Source organism: Nelumbo nucifera, chromosome 3, assembly GCF_055504915.1.
Source record: "Nelumbo nucifera cultivar China Antique chromosome 3, China Antique-T2T, whole genome shotgun sequence".
In the NCBI taxonomy this organism is placed as follows: Eukaryota; Viridiplantae; Streptophyta; class Magnoliopsida; order Proteales; family Nelumbonaceae; genus Nelumbo; species Nelumbo nucifera.
The window spans coordinates 56,128,910-56,136,657 of NC_142651.1; positions in this window are offsets into that span (position 1 = coordinate 56,128,910).

The window sequence follows — 7,748 nt, forward strand, 5'->3', positions numbered from 1 at the left end:
CGAAGCGTCCGGGTGATAGGGCTTCTGAGGCCCGTAGGAGGGACTACCAAGATTGGGAGGATAAGAACTCCCTAGTCTGCTGCTTTGTCAGTGCATCACTAAACAACTCAATACAGAGGCAGTTCGATCAGATCGAACTAGCCAAGGACATATTGGACACTCTAAGGACGATGTATGAAGAGCAGAACCGTTCTACTTGACAGAAGGTCCTGAAATTGTTCATGACCGCGCAGATGTCCAAAGGGCAGAAAGTTCATGACCATTGTCTTCGGATGATGGGCTACATTGACGAACTAGAAGCTCTTGGATACGGGCTAGATCTTGGCACGCAAGTGGATGTCATCCTGAATTCTTTGCCCTCTTCCGTCATTGCGTTCACAATGAATTACAACATGAATAAGCTGAATGTCAGCATCCAGGAACTCAGCAATATGTTGCAGAGGGCCGATGATCTACTCAAGAAGGATGAGCCTGTGGTTATGCTTGCTGAAGCTAACAAATCAGGCAAGGAAAAGAGAAAGGCAAAGAAGCCCCAGAAGAAAGCTGCCAAACCCAAGAAGCAGAAGATGAACAAGGCATCTGATGTCTGTCACTTCTACAAGCAGACCGGCCACTGGAAGAGGAACTGTCCTGCCTACCTGGAATCTAAGAAAGGTAATGTCGAAACTTGTGCCATAGAAACTAATATGTTAGTTACTTCTGTGTCTTGGTGTGTAGACTATAGGGCATCAACTCATGCGTGTAACTCACTGCAGGGGTTCAAAGTTAGCAGAAAATGGAGTGAAGGTGAAGTGACACCATTCTTGGGAACGACTGCAAGTGTTGCAGCGACGGCAATAGGAACCGTAGAATTAGTTTTTAGAGAAGCAGTGCTTGTACTTAAAGATTGTCTTTATATACAGAACTTGAAAAGAAATTTAATTTTTGTTTCTAAACTATGAGCTGATGGATATACTGTTTATTTTACTAATGTGATTACTATTAAAAGAAATAACAAATTCATCGCATGCGGGGAACTGGAGAATGGTCTCTTCGTTCTACATCCTTCTCTGGAAACTAACTTAACCGAAACTACGTCGGTCGAAAATCCCAAGAAAAGGAATCGTGATACAGTAAATCCCACGTGCCTCTTGAAGGGATGAGAGATCCATCCCATGGACGCCCAAAGATTGCGGAATAAGGGGTGAATTTCAAAAATTTTTTTCTCCCTTCAACTGAGAATCGCATTCCCTGTTTAGAAAATCATATTTTCAAGGATCATTCTTGAACCATAAACTGAACCAGATCTGAACCAAAAGGACTAGGAGAGGATTATACCTGATACGGAGAAATAGTATCTCCCAACGAAGGTGTTCACACCCAAGGAAGGATCCAAAGACTGCTCCCACTGAAGATGGCACAGTGTAGGATGGAGCAGAATCAGCAGTGTTCTTCTCCAAGAACTCTGTCCTTCGCAAGAATCAGCAGGATGGCACATGAGCACAGCTTCCTATCAATTCTTTCTAAAAGAACTGATGTCAAGATCGAATCTTGACTTCTCCCACAACTGGAGATCGAACTGGAAAATAGGGCGGCAAGAACAGGGAGGCGGCAAGAGTGTATTCGCAGGGTGCAGAATTCTCTCTTCTTGATTTCAGCACTGAAGAAAATTTGATGTGTGTCTAAAGGCTGCCGCCCCCTCCTTCTTTTGTTAACCTAAAAAGATCAGCTCCTAATCTCATTAGGAGCTGCTTATCCAAATCATATTTGGATCAACCTTCTCTTCAGGTGATAAGGATAAACCCTTATCTTATCTGCAGATTAGATTAACTTTCTCCTAATCTCATTAGGAGGTTTCTAGATCTGAATCACATTCAGATCTGAACTCTCTGAGTGGATAGGGTCAAGACCGTATCTTATCTGCTAATCCATCTCAGAATTCGCCCCATTATTAACTAAATAAATAGCCCAGTTCGAAATGGGCTTTAGGCCCATTAAGCTTATGTACTCACTTAACCTTCCTAACTGTTGCCCTGTTGAGCTTCCTTGTATGGCATGGGACCCAAACATTGATCTACACATCAGCCACATGGCTTCGGCCCAGCCTTTATTACAAGGCCTGGCCGAATACACTGTTAAGGATAGTGCACCCCCTAAAAACCCATCAAGTGGTCTCTATGGGCCCAACACTTAACTTATGTGGTCCCTGGGCCAAACCACCTTGTAACACCCAAGGACTGTGGGCAGATGCAAGATTAGCCCATCAGGTATTATCCTCAATGGTCTTACACTTAACCTCTCAGCCCATAATGATCATACACTGCCCGACAAGAGAGGACCTCTCCCTCGGCTGCAAGGAACAGTGTTGCACTCTCTACTCATATGGATCCCGGGAATTAAAACATTTTTGCAAACATTTGAGAAACCATAATATATGTATTTTATATCTCATATAAAATATACTTTGCAAAACAAATCTCAACGGTTCAAATCGGCTGCCGACGGTCATGGTTTCCATCAGTGAGAGTGCATCCCCGATCATTACCTTTGTCCGACAAAGGGGTTGATCCTGTCACTATGATCACCCACTCAGATGAATTCTCAGACTGTCCCAACATACCTAGGTTTTGACCCCCGCTAAGGATCTCACTGAATGGTACATCAAAGACAGCCCAATCCGACACCTAGTGCAGTATCATCATCGAGTCTAGGGGTCGGGTGTAACTTTCCAATTTTGCCCATCAATCTCCAAGGTCCAGGGCAATACTGGAAATCTGGTCCAGTTCAAAGATTCAATTAATCCTACACTGTATGTGCCTAGGGTCTCACCCTGGCAGCTGAGACAGGCCACCCAAACCGACTTGGTGGCACCACAGTGTCAGCCTTGTCATGATAGGTCTCCCCAGACTAACCCACTAGCTATGAACATTCTAAACTAACACGAGTCTCATTAAGTGTCCAGTTTAAGGGTATTACACAGAAACATACCAAGGGAACATGAATCAAATATGCACTTTTATTCATTTACAATAAACTCATAAAGTACATCATTTTGATTGAAGCTAAGGGCATACAAAACTGTCTAACAGCTCCCATTTGCACTTAGGTCCAATCAGGTACCAGCCGGAGTCCCATGCTTTCCACGTGTTTCTCAAACACTTTTTGTGATAATGGCTTTGTCAATGGGTCTGCTACATTTTCTGCTGACGCTACCTTCTGAATCAGGATGTCCCCTCTACCAACAATCTCTTGCAGTACGTGATACTTCCTCTCGATGTGCTTCGACTTCGAGTGGGCTCGTGGCTCCTTAGCCTGAGCAATGGCTCCATTGTTGTCACACAACAATGGGATGGGTGATGTGTTGGACGGAACTACTCCCAACTCGAGAACGAACTTCTTCATCCACACAGCTTCTTTGGTAGCCTCACTTGCGGTAATGTACTCGGCCTCGGTCGTGGAATCTACAGTGGACCCCTGTTTGCTGCTTTTCTAGCAAATAGCACACGATCCTATCGTGAAAACATATCCAGATGTAGACTTTCTATCATCTGGGTCTGACTGAAAATCAGCATCTGTATACCCCAGGATCTGTAGTGAGCTATCGTCGAATACTAGACAAAACTCTTTTGTCCTTCGAAGGTACTTAAGTATGTTTTTCACAGCAGTCCAATGCTCCTGCCCTGGGTTGGCCTAAAATCTGCTTACTACACTCACTGCTTGAGCTATGTCAAGACGAGTGCACAGCATGGCATACATGATGCTCCCCACGGCAGAGGCAAAGGGAACGTCTTTCATGCCTTCAATCTCCTCAGAGGTCTTGGGAGCCATCTTCTTGGAGAGAGTGACTCCGTGCCTGAAAGGAACATTTCCTTTCTTGGAATTTTCCATGTTGTATCTTTTGACTATTTTGTCAACGTAAACAGATTGGGATAATCCTATTATCCGCTTCAATCTATCTCTATAGAGTCGAAGGCCCAGTATATAGGAGGCTTCTCCAAGATCTTTCATGGAGAATTGTTGTGATAGCCATACTTTCACCGTAGTTAACATTCCTACATCATTCCCAATGAGTAGAATGTCATCTACATACAGAACCAAGAAGGTAACCTTATCCCCACTGTACTTCCTGTAGACACAGGGTTCATCCGGATTCTACTCGAAGTCAAACGATTTGACAGCAGAGTCAAAACGAATGTTCCAACTTCTAGAAGCTTGCTTAAGTCCAAAAATGGATCTATTAAGTTTACATACCACGTTTTCCTGATCTGCAGCAATGAAGCCTTGCGGCTACTGCATATAGATATCTTCAGTAAGATCTCCATTCAAGAATGTAGTTTTGGCATCCATTTGCCAAATCTCATAATCATGGTATGCTGCTACAGCTAGCAGGATCCTAATGGATTTAAGCATGGCCAGAGGCGAAAAGGTTTCCTCATAATCGATGCCCTCTTTCTGAGCATACCCTTTCGCCACCAAACGAGCTTTGAAGGTCTCAACCCTACCATCGGGGCCCTTCTTCCTCTTGTAAATCCATTTGCAACCGATTGCTTTTACCCCGGAGGGCGGATCTACTAGAGTCCAGACTCCATTGGTCTCCATCGAGTCCATCTCTGCTCTCATGGCCTCCACCCATTTCTGGGATTCTATGTCCAACATAACTTTCGCGTAAGTCAAGGGATGCTCCTCACTAGTCAAGGTTTCCACCAGGTAACTATCCTGGTCATAACTATAACAGACTGGTGGCCTGGATACCCGAGTGGATCTTCTAGGTTGGTCACTACCTGGAACTTGTGGGACATCTCCCACTGCTCTTGAGCTCTCCTCATCAAGACCAACTTCTTGACGATGGGTGTCCAGGATGTAATCACTTTCCAAGAATTGCGCATTTCGACTACAGAACACTTTCTGCTCACTTGGGTCATAGAATAGATAACCTACAGAGCCTTTTGGGTAGCCTACAAATAGGCAACGGCTGGTCTTGGATTCCAACTTGTCTGCACTCGTTCTTTTAACGTGTGCTGGACAACCCCAAATCTTCAAGTGTCTGACACTTGGTTTCTTTCTGGTCCAAAGTTCATATGGAGTATTCGGAACTTATTTGGTTGGAACTCGATTCAGCACGTAGATCGCAGTCTCTAATGCGTAACCCCAAAAGGATGTGGGTAACTCTGAGTGTATGAGAAGTGACCGGACCATATCCAATAAGGTCCTATTCCTCCTCTCTGAAAACACCGTTAAGTTGTGGTGTAGCAGGAGAAGCTAACTGTGATACTATCCCATTGTCCTTCAAATAGTCCCTGAATTCGTCAAAGAGATACTCGCCACCTCGATTTAATCGAAGGGCTTTAAACCCTTGATTCGGTTCAAACTATTTGAACCAATCATGGTTCAAATGGGTCTAGGGTTTGATCTTTAATTAAATCTTTAATTCAAGAAAATAATCTAAAATTAAATACTGATAAAAGAAAAACAAGAATCAGTCAATCAGGGTTATTCACACAATCCATCCTGCAAAATAGAGGTTAGATCACAGAATGCAGTTTCACAAACTGCAAATCACAGATAGCGATTCTCTCATCTGTGAAATCTCCTTCTCTGCGAAATCTCCTTCTCTGCGCTACCATCTTCGATCCAAAATAAAATAAATAGAAATCCTATTTCTATTAATAATTACATCAGATCGAATACCTATACATTGAGTCTAGAAAATAAAAAAAAAAATTATTTACAGACCAAAAATAATTCAAGAACTGCAAAATCGCAGGTTCCCTGCACAAACCAAGAATTCGATCTCCTTTTGTACGAACAGCCCATAAATCAAGAAAATCATAAAGAACAATTCTAAATAATAATCAGATTTATGTAAAATTAATTTCAGATTATTCGCCCATTAATTTTGGGAACAAATTTCCCAAAACCCATATCTGCGCAAATCGGGTAGAACGCCTTCTGCCCATTTGTGCAGGTTCAGATCTGAAACAAATTGGTTCAAGATTTGAACCATGGCTCTGATACCACTGAAGGGATGAGAGATTCATCCCATGGACGCCCAACGATTGCGGAATAAGGGGGCAAATTTCAAAAATTTTTCTCTCCCTTCAATTGGGAATCGCATTCCCTGTTTAGAAAATCATATTTTCAAGGATCATTCTTGAACCATAAACTGAACCAGATCTGAACCAAAAGGAGTAGGAGAGGATTATACCTGATACGGAGAAATAGTATCTCCCAACGAAGGTGTTCACGCCCAAGGAAGGATCCAAAGACTACTCCCACTGAACATGGCGCAGTGCAGGATGGAGTAGAATCAGCAGTGTTCTTCTCCAAGAACTCTGTCCTTCGCAAGAATCAGCAGGATGGCATGTGAGCACAGCTTCCTATCAATTCTTTCTCAAGAACTGATGTCAAGATCAAATCTTGACTTCTCCCACAACTGGAGATCGAACTGGCAAACAGGGCGGCAAGAACAGGGAGGCAGCAAGAGAGTATTCGCAGGGTGCAGAATTCTCTCTTCTTGATTTCAGCACTGAAGAAAATCTTATGTGTGTCTAAAGGCTGCCACCCCCTCCTTTTGTTAACCTAAAAAGATCAGCTCCTAATCTCATTAGGAGCTGCTTATCCAAATCATATTTGGATCAGCCTTCTCCTCAAGTGATAAGGATAAACCCTTATCTTATCTGCAGATTAGAATAGCTTTCTCCTAATCTCATTAGGAGGTTTCTAGATCTGAATCACATTCTGATCTAGACTCTCTGAGTGGATAGGGTCAAGACCCTATCCTATCTGCTAATCCATCTCAGAATTCACCCCATTATTAACTAAATAAATAGCCCAGTTCGAAATGGGCTTTAGGCCCATTAAGCTTATGTACTCACTTAACCTTCCTAACTGCTGCCCAGTTGGGCTTCCTTGTATGGCGTGGGACCCAAGCATTGATCTACACATCAGTCACATGGGTTCGGCCCAGCCTTTATTACAAAGCTTGGCCGAATACACTGTTAAGGATAGTGCACCCCCTAAAAACCCATCAAGTGGGCTCTATGGGCCCAACACTTACCTTAAGTGGTCCCTGGGCCAAACCACCTTGTAACACCCAGGGACTGTGGGCAGATGCAAGATTAGCCCATCAGGTATTATCCTCAATGGTCTTACACTTAACCTCTCAGCCCATAATGATCATACACTGCCCGACAAGAGAGGACCTCTCCCTCGGCTGCAAGGAACAGTGTTGCACTCTCTACTTATATGGATCCCGGGAATTAAAACCTTTTTGCAAACATTTGAGAAACCATAATATATATACTTTTATATCTCATATAAAATATACTTTGCAAAACAAATCTCAACGGTTGAAATCGGCTGCCGGCAGTCTTGGTTTCCATCAGTGAGAGTGCATCCCCGATCATTACCTTTGTCCGACAAAGGGGTTGATCCTGTCACTATGATCACCCACTCAGATGAATTCTCGGACTGTCCCAACATACCCAGGTTTTGACCCCCGCTAAGGATCTCACTGAATGGTACATCAAAGACAGCCCAATCCAACACCTAGTGCAGTATCATAATCGAGTCTAGGGGTCGGGTGTAACTTTCCAGTTTTGCCCATCAATCTCCAAGGTCCAGGGCAATATTGGAAATCTGGTACAGTTCAAAGATTCAATTAATCATACACTATATGTGCCTAGGGTCTCCCCCTGGCAGCTGAGACAGGCCACCCCAACCGACTTGGTGGCACCACAGTGTCAGCCTTGTCAAGATAGGTCTCCATA